At 31.7% G+C, this 12,121-nt stretch overlaps 1 long non-coding RNA gene across 2 annotated transcripts; it reads left to right on the top strand.

Annotated features, from left to right (window-relative positions):
- The first annotated feature begins 474 nt into the window (after positions 1-474).
- Positions 475-3,513, top strand: LOC145792371 (uncharacterized). 2 transcript variants are annotated; one of them, XR_014331766.1, is made up of 4 exons: positions 475-1,544; positions 1,872-2,088; positions 2,891-2,962; positions 3,047-3,513. It is a non-coding gene; the product is annotated as an uncharacterized LOC145792371 (long non-coding RNA). The 2 variants fall into 2 exon arrangements; XR_014331767.1 differs by having other exon boundaries at positions 475-1,533.
- Positions 3,514-12,121: the final 8,608 nt, after the last annotated feature.

Genomic DNA, 12,121 nt, shown 5'->3' on the forward strand with positions numbered 1-12,121 from the left:
AATTCTATAAAAGAAATCAGATATTGTATTACACTTTTAGAGCTTCTTGAGACTGCCACTGAAATGTGGAAGTGTTCAAAATATTCATTGTAATTGTCTTATGTTTGTCCATAGAAAAGTACTTGAGCTGAATACCAGAGATCCGGAATGAGCTATATATCCTGGTTCGATTTAGCAGTAGGACGACTTACTAGCATTGTAAAACTATAATGCATAAAACAAGTCTTATCTTGTTCATTAGTTTCAAAAATCTCTTCTACTTATAATGCAATTTTCTGTTTTCTTTGTTTTTTGGGGGGACTACTATAGTATTTTGCTTCCCCATGTATTGTTTGGTTTCAGAAAACACTTGGACAAAGAACCTCTTCAGCCTGAACAATCATTATTCTCCATCAAATTCCTCTATGTTGCATTTTGAATATGTTAAGTCATGTTCCCTTGTTCTCTTTATGTAATTTTAAAAACGTCATCCACTATTTCTCCTGACTCTCTTTGCCTGTCAAAACTATTGAACAAAAAAATTCTAGTATTTTTCGTTGTCACTGCCCCAATCTATCTGCTGCTTGTGTTCCCAAAAATGAGAACACGAGTAATTTTTTCTTTTTTTCTTTTCTGACAAAAGCCAATGCTAACTAGTGTAATTTATCTTTATTTATTGTTAAATACAACTCTTTCTTAGAAAGTGTAACTGAAAATAAAAGGAAATCACGGCTCATAATTAACTTACTTTGTTTACACAGTGACAAATAATAGGATCATGTATTTGGACAGGGGTACATACCAAACTTTAAATTGGTTCATAAAATTCACCATTTCCAGGTTAGGTTACCCCTCCTCAAATGTAACCTTAAGCAAACATCACCTTTGGAAAGTGATAGTGGTGACTTTTGAGTTTGTTCACATGGAACATAGAAGATTTTCTCAACTGTCTCATCCTGTGACTTAAATGGTTGTAAATTTGAATAAGGGAGCATAGGAAAATTGAGGCAATGAGAGTAACTAGTGTCTTCTTAACTTCCAATTGACCAATTCATAGAAGAATTCTCAATTTTGGCATAGATAAGAGTTATAGAAGATTCCAAAGGTAAGATCATTGCAAGAATGGATCTCTAAATTGAGTTTCAGAGAACTTATCAACACTCTCCTCCTTGCATACTTAGTTCTTATTAATGGTAAAACAAAGGATTGTATTCATCCCTCAAGATGTGTTAGGTAGGGAGATCGTCTTTTCATCTATTATGCTTTCCAGAGGTGTAGAAGAGGATGTGATACATGGTCTTTAGGTTGCTCAGGGAAATCCTAGTGTATCTCATCATATTTTTTTATGCAGATGATAACTTGGTTTTTGGGAGGGATACTATGGAGGGACTTAATTTCAAAATTAAAAACAAAAAAATTATATCTGCATATGAACAAGCCTCTGGTTAGCTGATTAATTATGAGAAATCAGTTCTCTTTTAGTCCAAATGATGCTGATTGGAGGGATCACTTGAAGCAGCTTTTTGGGGTTCCAGTGGTGCAATGTCTTGAGAGGTATTTGGAAGGTATGCCTGCCTTGTTGATGTACTTATCTGTTTTTGGTAATAAAATCTCACTAACCAAAAAAAACAAAAAACAAAAAAAGGATTAATGGAAAGTTTTTAGATCAATTTTATGAAAGGGCTTGGAAGAAGTTACTTATTCATAAATTACTAAATGCTTTAAATACTTACTATTTGGTTACCGGGAAAGTGGAGGGAAAGGGGAAAAGAAAAAAAAAATAGAAAAAAAAGAGTAATGCAGAGTTTACAAAAACACTGAACTGTCCAGAACTAGGCATATCTTGGTTGTATTAGGTTCATCTAACCTAATATTTTCTCTTTAACCAACAGGGGCTATAGATCACAATTATAGATTTTGTTAATCAAGTTGATCTCAAACCCTAACTGATCTCTACACGCTCCTCTATATCGAACGATTTGACCTCTTTGCAATCTCCTCTCTGATCACAAACTTGAACCAGTTAAAGCAATTCATCGATGATTGCAAGTCCAATTCCTCAATCCTCTCCGATCCTTCTCTCCCCTTCTTCCAAGACTACCTTGAAAGGTATGATATAATTCATTTTTATGTATTTACATACTTTCCTGTTGAATTTGCTTTTCTTATGTATTTTTATATGATTTTTTGGTGGTTTAGTGGAGTGAATTGATTTTGAACTTTATGTATTTCTATTAGTTTTTTGGTGGTTTAGTGCTTGCCTTTTCCTCTAGTTTGATGATAACTGTAAAATAAAAATAAAAAAAAAAACTGAAAGCATTTAATATTCACAAAATAGTTTTAATCTTTCAAAATTGATATTATATTGTCAGTTGTGACCTTATTTTTTCAGTAATAAAATCTGAGATATATCATAAAAGGCTGCTGTTTTTATATCAAAAGATCAATTGATAAGAACAACTGAGTATTGAGAGAGATACAATACAATACAACACACTTTTCCATAAACATCTACTAGTTTAAAAAAGCCAGTACATGTTAAATATGCTTTTGATAGTTTGAAACCATTTTTTAGTGTTATCAATGTTTATCAAATCTAAAAAAAATGTTTATCAATTCTGAAAAAATTAATATGTATGTATTATTCTATTATGAAAACTGTCTCTAGCTTTAGATATGTTGTTACAACTTAGAACAATTTTCTCTGATACACTCGGAGGAGTTATATGTTTAATATTAAGGATCAAAATTTCATTTTGATATATATGTTGTTCCAATTGGCATGAAAATAGAAACATTTCAAAAAAAAAGTTTTGTGGTGGTGTTTGTTATTAGTAAGGAAAAAGTGTTACTATGTTTCCAAAAGAGTTTTGTGGTGGTGTTAATTTTACTGTTGTACTGAAATATGCAGGTACCTGGATCATAATCAATTTACTGGGAGAATCCCGGATGCATTCTATAAGCACACTTTCTTGAAAGAAATGTGAGTTTCTGTCTTCAATCAGTACAAGCAAATTGCAATTACCCAACACTAGGTGAAATGCTAATTGATTAAATGTTGTCACAGGTATATTGAAGGAAATGCTTTCCGGCTAGGTATGAACCCTATTGGCGTCCACAATGTCCTCGAAGTTTCTGACACAGAGTTCTTGTTTTAGTCAAAGCTTCCACATATTATTTACTCGTAGAATTGTTTCTTTTTGTTCTTGCTAAAACTAGGGTGTTTCAGTTTGAATTGGAATGTAGTTCTATAAATAGGATGCATATAATGTACACTAGTGTTTTGGAAAATTTAAGAAATTTTGGAAGTAGGTTGTTTGACAGTTTAGAAAGGTATTGTTGGATTCTTTGGTTGTCATTATTTTGTGTGAACAATGTCTGGTGGAACACCATGGTGGGGATGTCTGGTTGTTTCAGTTTGAATTGGAACAATGTCTGGTTGTTTGACAGAAATTTAATAAATCGAATGTTAATGAATTATGTATTGTGTCGAATGTTAATGATTCAGTTAATTTGAGTGATGCTTTAAAATTATAGGTTTATTATGGATTGAATAAATTATTAGGAATTACAAGTGTATTGTTTTCCTGCTTTGGCGACCAATTTATTAGTCGCGACAAATAAATAAATTTTTTTCGCAAAAAATGACAATTGCCGACCAAGAGTTTTGGTCGCAAAAAATACATCTATTGCCGACCAAAATAGCTCTTGGTCGTGGAAACTCACTTTTGCCGACCAAAAGTTTTGGTCGCGAAAAGTAACAAATGGCGACCAAAACCTTTTTTGGTCGTGGAATGTCACAATTGGCGACCAAACTTTTTGGTCGCGGAATGTCACGATTGGCGACCAAAATTTTTTGTCGCGGAATGTCACGATTGGCGACCAAACTTTTTGGTCGCGGAATGTCACAATTGGCGAACAAACTTTTTGGTCGTTGAATGTGATAATTAGTGACCAAACTTTTTGGTCGGGAAAATATCACTTTTCGCGACCAAAGTGTTTTAGCGACTAAATGAATTAGTCGCGATAATGATATATTTCGCGACCAAAAATTTAGTCGGCAAATTCGACTTTTGCCGACCAACCAAAATTTTGGTCGCGAATTACTTTTGCCGACCCTCAATTGGCGACTAAAGTAGCGACCAAAAAATTTGGTCGCGAATAACTTTTGCCGACCAAAAATAGACTTTTAGCGACCAAGTTTTTTTGTTGCCAAAAGTGTTAATTCTTGTAGTGCCAAGTGACAAACATGAAAGAATTATCTTCTGAAGCTTCTCTGCAAAGCACAATTCGGATTAGATTCGTATCTAAATACTCATAATCTCAGTGAAATAAAAGAGTAAATAAAATTACAACTGAAAGAAATTTTGTCAAACGAAATTATTAAGAATAAAAACCTAACAAAGTCCAAGAAGATGCAATTTGTTGTGGTTAATAGCTAGGCACCATGAATGAGCAGATCCTATCAATTTAAAATTATCAGAAAACCATAATTGGATGAGCAAATTATTAAGGTAATAAGGTAAATGGATGGAAATTGAAAAAATAAATAAATAATGCACCACTGACTAGCTTGAGAATAACCTTGCATTAATCCACAATGGACCATTATCCAGGGGTGTTCAAGGATAGGTTTGATCAGGTAATTTTTCAGCTGTCATCCGTTCATATTGGCAGATTCAAAAAAAATCAATTTGCACTAATTCGCTTAATTAGCGAATGCGAATTGAGCGGGGCATACGAATTGACAGGTGAATACGGATTGATTTGACAGTTTAAACTTTATTATTTTATACTCTTTTTTTTTTTGGAACTATTTTAGAGTATTTTATTTACTATTTTGAACCTTATTTGAGTACAAATTTTTTTATTGTTAATTTTTTATAATTAAAATAAAGGCTAAACTTTCATATTTCATAAGTAATTCATATTATTACTAAATAAAATGTTATTTTTTAACATAAAAAGCATAAAAACATACCATCATTTTCTTAAGGAGAATTGGCAGATCAGGTTGGATAAAATGGCCTCTTACTCGCCATCCATCTAAATATAGGTAGATTTGAAAAATCTCCATCCTCATTCATCCGCCCATACTATCAAAATCGCTTAAAAGAGGATGGATTAAGCCAGGTCAGTCAGTTTTGGCAAATGGATTGGGTTTGTGAACACTCCCATTGCCAATGGCAAACTCCTCTTACTGTTGCCACCACCGAAAACCTCTGACCTCTACTTTTAGGAACTATCTTCAATAGTCAATAATCACTTTTGACCATTGCCGATCATTAACCATTTTAATTCACCGACAACTATTTTTAACCATCATCTCCTCTCATTTATTTTCGAAATATATGCTTACCAAATATATTTTTTATTTTCATTTTCACAAATAAATTTTAAAAAAAACATAAATATATTTAATATTTTTCATAAAACATTTTATTTAACTTTTGCATTTGGCTCTTCGGTTGACTTTCTTTTAATCTATGCTTGGTTTATTGCCAAAAGGTTCGATTGTTTTGGCTATTTAATTTTATTATTAGTATTTATAGGGCCATATAAAATATCGCATAATTTGTTAAAATTGTTCAATTTGTACCGATTCATCTGCTAATGGTTGGTTAGTTTGATTTGCATTTTGAAATTTATAATTTGCCTTCGAAATCGCTATGTTCTGTTATAGTTAATATATATATATATATATATATAGATGTATATACCTCTAATAAAATATGAAAGTAAAAATCAGTATGAGAGAAATTTAAGATGTGAAATTTGTTACAAATTAGTATTATATATATATAAATTATTATATAAAATTAGTTAGTGTTATATAGATATAAAAATATTATGTAAATTAGTATTATATATTATACAAATACTTCATAATTGTTTAAGATTATTCTTCAATCAAGTAGCAAATCATAACCGCACAAACCGTCTAAGCTGGGGTTTGATTATGTGTCAATCGTTCAATCACAATTTAATTTATAATTTTATCCTCAAACTATACCGAATCAGATCGCACACACCTATAATTATTTTGTTTTGTTTTGATTGGTTGGTTTTCATTAATTTAGCAGACAAAAGGGAAAAAACTAATCTCTAACATATTTGAAATAAACAACTCCACATAACTTTCATAATATGAGAGAAATAACCATCACAAAGTATATCAAATTCACTCTTAAAATCACACCACGAAGGGTGTTACGTAACCATTAAGTTAAAAATTCTGATTGAACTCACCTTATTTTCATTTTTCAGGCCGTTCTAATTTTATTTTTATTTTTTTTAAAAAAAAAAAAAATCCACATCCAGGCATCCTTACTGATAAGATGTACATGTACACAACAATAAATTTTGTGATTTCCAAATAAACAATTCTTGATTTCCAGAGTGACAACATTTTCACAGTTGTCATGATAAAGAAACATTACAAGTCACTGTTACAAACCAGATTTTTTACGTTCAACGTTCAAACAATTCCAACAAACTAAAGACACTAATAAGACCATTCAGAGTCTTCTTTCAAGTCACGTTTGGATGTCAACATCTCAATTGTAGTAAGTAGCCTCATCTGATTTATCTTGCTTTTCATTAATATAGTGTTTAGATCATGTTTTTAGGTAGAAATTTAGAATTTTTTAAAAAAATTCTTATCCAAATTAATATTTCAAACACTACTAAATAATAAGAGGGTGTGTCACTATTTTTTTATTTTTTTTATTTAAAAATAAAAAAAAAAGAAGTGGAGGCAAAGTTATATAATCACATGCTTTTAAATGTAGTCACTGAAATTTTCAATCCAGTGGATAATTTTTACATGAAGATGACATTTTTTCCCCATCTTTTTGGATTTTCTGTGTCACTGGTCTCCAAAAGGAGAAATTATTTGGCTCTTCCATTATCAATGGGGGACCAAAAACCAAGAAAAATGACAGAATGGTCCATTGACAATCTCACCCTTCTATAGTTATGTGCTGATTCTATTTACAACTTGATTTTTCCTTTTCACATTCATTTTATTACATTTTTATCTCTTAATAAAATTAGTTTTTAAGATAAAAATCCTAAATTTCAAAATAAAAAATTTATGTTCACCCCATCTCCTTTCCAACCACTGCCACCCTTACCCACCCGACCACCACCGCTAACCCCCAGCTCCTTTCTTGCCTCCCCACCCTCGCCCACTCCACAACAACACCCTTCCTCTGCCACTCCCTTCGTCCTCCCAAATTTGCTACCCTTTTCCCTGAGTCCCACAACACCCTCTCCCACCACCCTTGTCCTAGATCCACCACATCCAGCCTCTTCTCTCCCCTTCCAAATGGTAGGGAGAGATGAGGGTGGTGGTCAGATGTAAAGAAAGTGGCAATTATAGTGGTCGGAGGTAGAGGTGGGTGTAGAATTAAAGTTTGAGAAGTTAGGAGTGTAAGGAGAAGATGAAATGTGGATGATCATATATTTGGGATTATGAAAGGTGCAATTAGATAGAATGAAAACTTTGAATTTTGAACTAGGGCACAATTAGAAAATGGGTGTAATAAAGTGTTTTTGTTTGTGTAAATATAATAATACATACTTATGTCTTTTAAAAACGTTTAATATTCTAATTAAAACCCAATTATTTTTCTTTTTCTATTTTTTTTCAAGGTAATGAGGATTTTATTTGATATGAAATTAGTGGCCACCCGACCTATAATCATGGAGGTAGCTAAATATAACTCCTCAAGCCAATTAGTCAAAATAGTTTTAGGGGTAAAATGGAAAAAGTAGTACAAGTTTGGTTGCGGGGAAATTAGTTAAAAGAATTGACCATGATTTATAGTTAAAAAATATTTGAATATTTAAAAAAAGTATTATAAATACAAAATAATTATAAAATGATAAAAATATTGATTATTTTTACAATTTAATGCATAGATAAACATTATTTTTTATTAATATCATTCTTTTACAATTGTCTAACAAATATGTCTTGGGGTTAATTTAACCTGGGTAAGTCGCTTGCTTGTGTTGGAAGCTCATTGTGCATACCTACCAAAAAATTTTATACCCACCCAAAAAAAGGCTCATTGTGCATGGTTTTTCTCTTAGCTCATCGCCCATGGTTTTATTGGGACCCATCGTGAGGTGTATTTCAGTGATTTAAATTGTTTGTTTTTAAAATTTTTTTCCTACACCACGATGCAAAAAATAAAAATTATCAAATATCTCACATATTTATCTTAAAAAATAAATAGGAATTTTTAAAATTATACTTCTTATTTACAAAAAAAAAAATAAAAATAAATGAATAAATAATTCAAACAAATGTGAACTATCTCATCAATCTAATTATTTGTATAAATATTCTGGTCAATAAATTTTAAAAATTAAAAACTTTGGATTACCGAAATGGGTCCATCAATTTCAACCTAACGTCTCTAGTTGAATGTACAAATGGTGAGAAATTCAATTCTTTTTTCCTAAAACGCTCGAAACACATATCTTGGGGTTTCAAAAGTGCTTGGAAAAGTCAATTGATCACGGTGGAAGTATAACTTTTTAAGTTGTATTTCAATTATAAATTTGAGTAGAGATTTATAAAGATAAAAAGATATGAAATAAAGTTTTAATTTATGTTCTTGTTACTTTTCTTTCTCATTTTCTTTCCTTCTACAAATTTCTCAATAAATCCATTCACTACATGAATTCACACATTTGCCGATCACTTTTACCGACCAAAAAAAATTTGGTCGCAAAAAAATGATATTTGCCGACCAAATATTAATTAGTCGCGAGTGATCATTATTTTTGGCGACCAAAAAAAGAGTTGGTCGCAGAAAATGGCATGCTTTTGGCTACCAACTACAAATTTGGTCGCGGAATGTGACATTTTTTTTGGCGACCAAATATTTGGTCGCCAAAAACTTATTTTCAACAACCAAAAAAAATTAGTCGCCAAATTAACACTTTTAGCGATTAATATTTTAGTCGCCGTTGATTGAGATTTGGCAACTGAAAAAAATTGTTGGCGAAAGGTACCTTTTCTGTGACTAATTTAGTATTTTGGTCGCTAAAAATTTGTGAGGGAAATTTGAAATGTGAGGCGGGAATTAAATTTTTTTATCTTTAGGTTCTGTTAGCTCACACATTCTCATTTTCTCCTCTCTCATCTGTTTCTCTCAAACAAACAAACAAATATATCAAAATATGCCCACAATGTATCCCTGTTTCTCTCACTCTCTCCATCTGTTTCTGTTTCTCTCTATTATTCACACACGCACAAACCCTAGACCACCATTCAAAACCACCACCACCAAAAATGTCTCACGCCATGGTGGCGTCGCCCTATTTCCCCACCGTGAGGTCGGCGGAGAACTGACCAAGGTAGAGGTCGGCGAACTGAGGTCGCGGCGAACTGACCAAACCAGGTAGCAGTGCGTGGAGCCGCCTACACTCTACCATTGCTAATCCTCTCGATTTCAGACCTCTTGCATCAGGTAAACACTTTCTCTCTCTCTCTCTCTCTCTCTCTCTCTCTCTCTCTCTCTCTCTCTCTCTCGCTCTCGTTCCCCCAATTTCAAACCCTAACTATAATTTTCAACTTTTCAGATCTTTGCCTCTCAAGAGTTTCTTCACCTTGAATTTGCTAAACCTGTAGTTTTTGCCTCCTGTAATTAATTTGATTGACATGGATTGAAGAAAAGCCCTTAGTCGGGTATTGAATTTGGGTATTGAAAAGTGAATTTGGGTAGTTTTTGCCTCCTGTAATTGTTTGAATTTGGGTATTGAAAAGTGAAAACCTCGTTCTAGGTGCAGTGGGATCGGGGTTTTTGGATTCTTGGTTCTCATTTGATGAAAAATCTGTGCTGCCAATACTATAATATATGTTGTGTTTTCTACATTTTTTCCCTGACCAACGAAATATGGGTTTCTGATTTTTATTTTTATTTTTATTTTTTAATGGTTGATCTTGTGATTTGAACTTCTTAAGTTGGGTTTATTTTATTAGTTGGTCGATTTTTAGAAATCCATAATCATCATTTCTCGCCTTCAACAATGAATTGGAACTGAGTAGGATTTGCATCTGGGTTTCTTTTTCTCATTGTATGTCAATGTCATGTCATCCTACATCACAAAAGGAAGGATTTATAAGATGTTTCAATTTTATGTTGGTTTTTTGTGTGGATGCATATGTAGTTAATAAAATATGTATATCATAGTAATAACAAAATCCATATTTGAATAACTGTTGGAAATTTTTTTTTTTAAATTTTTTATAGCAAAAGTGCAACTAGAATACTCTTACCTCACCGTGATTATTGGTAAATGTCAGATGGTAAAGGAACTATCCTTTGAATCATAATTTTTTCATTGGATGCAACTGAAGAACCAAAAAAAGATTGGCATTCTTGTTCTATTCAACGTTTTCTTTCCTTTTGTCAGTTTATTACAAGACATAACCACAGCCCCTAACAGCATTAATATTCATCTAGCATCCTTTTATTACAACTTTGGGCATAAGCTCATTTTGGTATCAGGAACATATTAATTCAGTCTCTTAATATGCTATAGAGTAACCTCCTTGGCTTAAGAGATTTATGTCCTTGATGAATCAGAGAATTCAATGTTGTGAATTTTCGTGAAATATGCTTCCTTGGCTTGGCATGATTTTCCTTTTAATTTTGTTACTGGGTGGTGGGTTTGAGAAGGGATGGTTTTCTCACATTATCTGCACTTCATTGACATTTCAGGATCTTGATGGTGCATGTCAAGTGATTGAAGGTCTTCAAATTTTCTCTCCTTAGTCACTTTTTAATGCTTGTTGTCTCTTGGTGATTACATGAAAAGTTGGTAGGAAAAATTTGTTTATGTTGCATATAAATAGAGCGTGGGAAAAGCTTTATACTTAATAATAAGATTACTAATTTTATTTTTTTCTAAATGAAGATCAAATGTATCTACCTTGGAAAAGATTTGATTCATTTTGAATTCTTTAATTTAGAATTAAAAAGATTATCTTTATTTGTTAAGAGTAGACAATCCATTTCCTGTCTTTATTTCTATTGTATTATATCTCATCATATCATATTTAATTTAATTATGCAATATTTAACGTTAAATGTAATAATTATGATAGTCTTTGTTGTATTGTTTATTATATCCCCATTATGGTGTTCTTTCTTAACTTGGTTAGTTATTAGATTGGTTTTTAGAGTTTTTACAACTATTGGACTATAATTCCGAATGTAATTCTTTTCATATTTTTCTACCAATTAAACAAGAAAAAAAATATTCCATGAACATTCATGATTTGTTCTTTAGATTTCATAAGCATTTTAATGTGATAATGGGGATGCATTTAAGATTCACAGTCACATATAGGTTCCATGAATCACATAGCAGATATTGATATATACGAGCTTTTTGCTTTCAAACATTGCAAGGGAAGGAAGGTTAAGCTTGCTCTTTGTGAAGGTAATTTCTAATCTTTGAATGCGCAAGCTTGCATTGTTAGGGAAAAAATCTTATAACGTAAAGGTCCTGCGGTTTTTTTTTTGACACATCTATCCCCAATCTTAATTAATTAATAACTTGATTAATGATAACACCATATATGAGAAATTCAATATTATTATAGATTGTGATCATATCTATACGGTTTGAAATTAAAAAAATTCAAAATAACCTAATTAATGGCAACGCCATATACTCCCCCGTTCCAAAATAATGGTCCTTTTTGGAGAATCCAACTTTTTTTTGTTGTAAAATTATTGCATTTTAAAAAAATTGATTTTCCAAAATTACCTTTTGATAGTACATATTTTAGGAAATATCAATGTCATAATTGTACTTTTTATGTTGTTAATGAATTTAGAGGAAGGGCAAAATAAAAAATTTATATTATAATGATTATGAGTTGTATATGATATTTTGTCTTATTAATTTATTTAGCCTATTTTATCATTTTGTATTTTTTAGTCCCAAAATGATAGCCAAACTATGCTAAATCCAACCATAAGATATCTTATTTTATGATAATCCAAGTTGGCCTTGTTGGTCAAGCCAGGTTGACATTGTCAAATTGTTAATGGTCTAAGGCTCTATATAATTGCATCTAATAGAAAGCTATAGTCATAGCCCAGTGCAGTGC

Source organism: Camellia sinensis, chromosome 6 (assembly GCF_055761805.1).
Source record: "Camellia sinensis isolate YWXY chromosome 6, ASM5576180v1, whole genome shotgun sequence".
Lineage (NCBI taxonomy): Eukaryota > Viridiplantae > Streptophyta > Magnoliopsida > Ericales > Theaceae > Camellia > Camellia sinensis.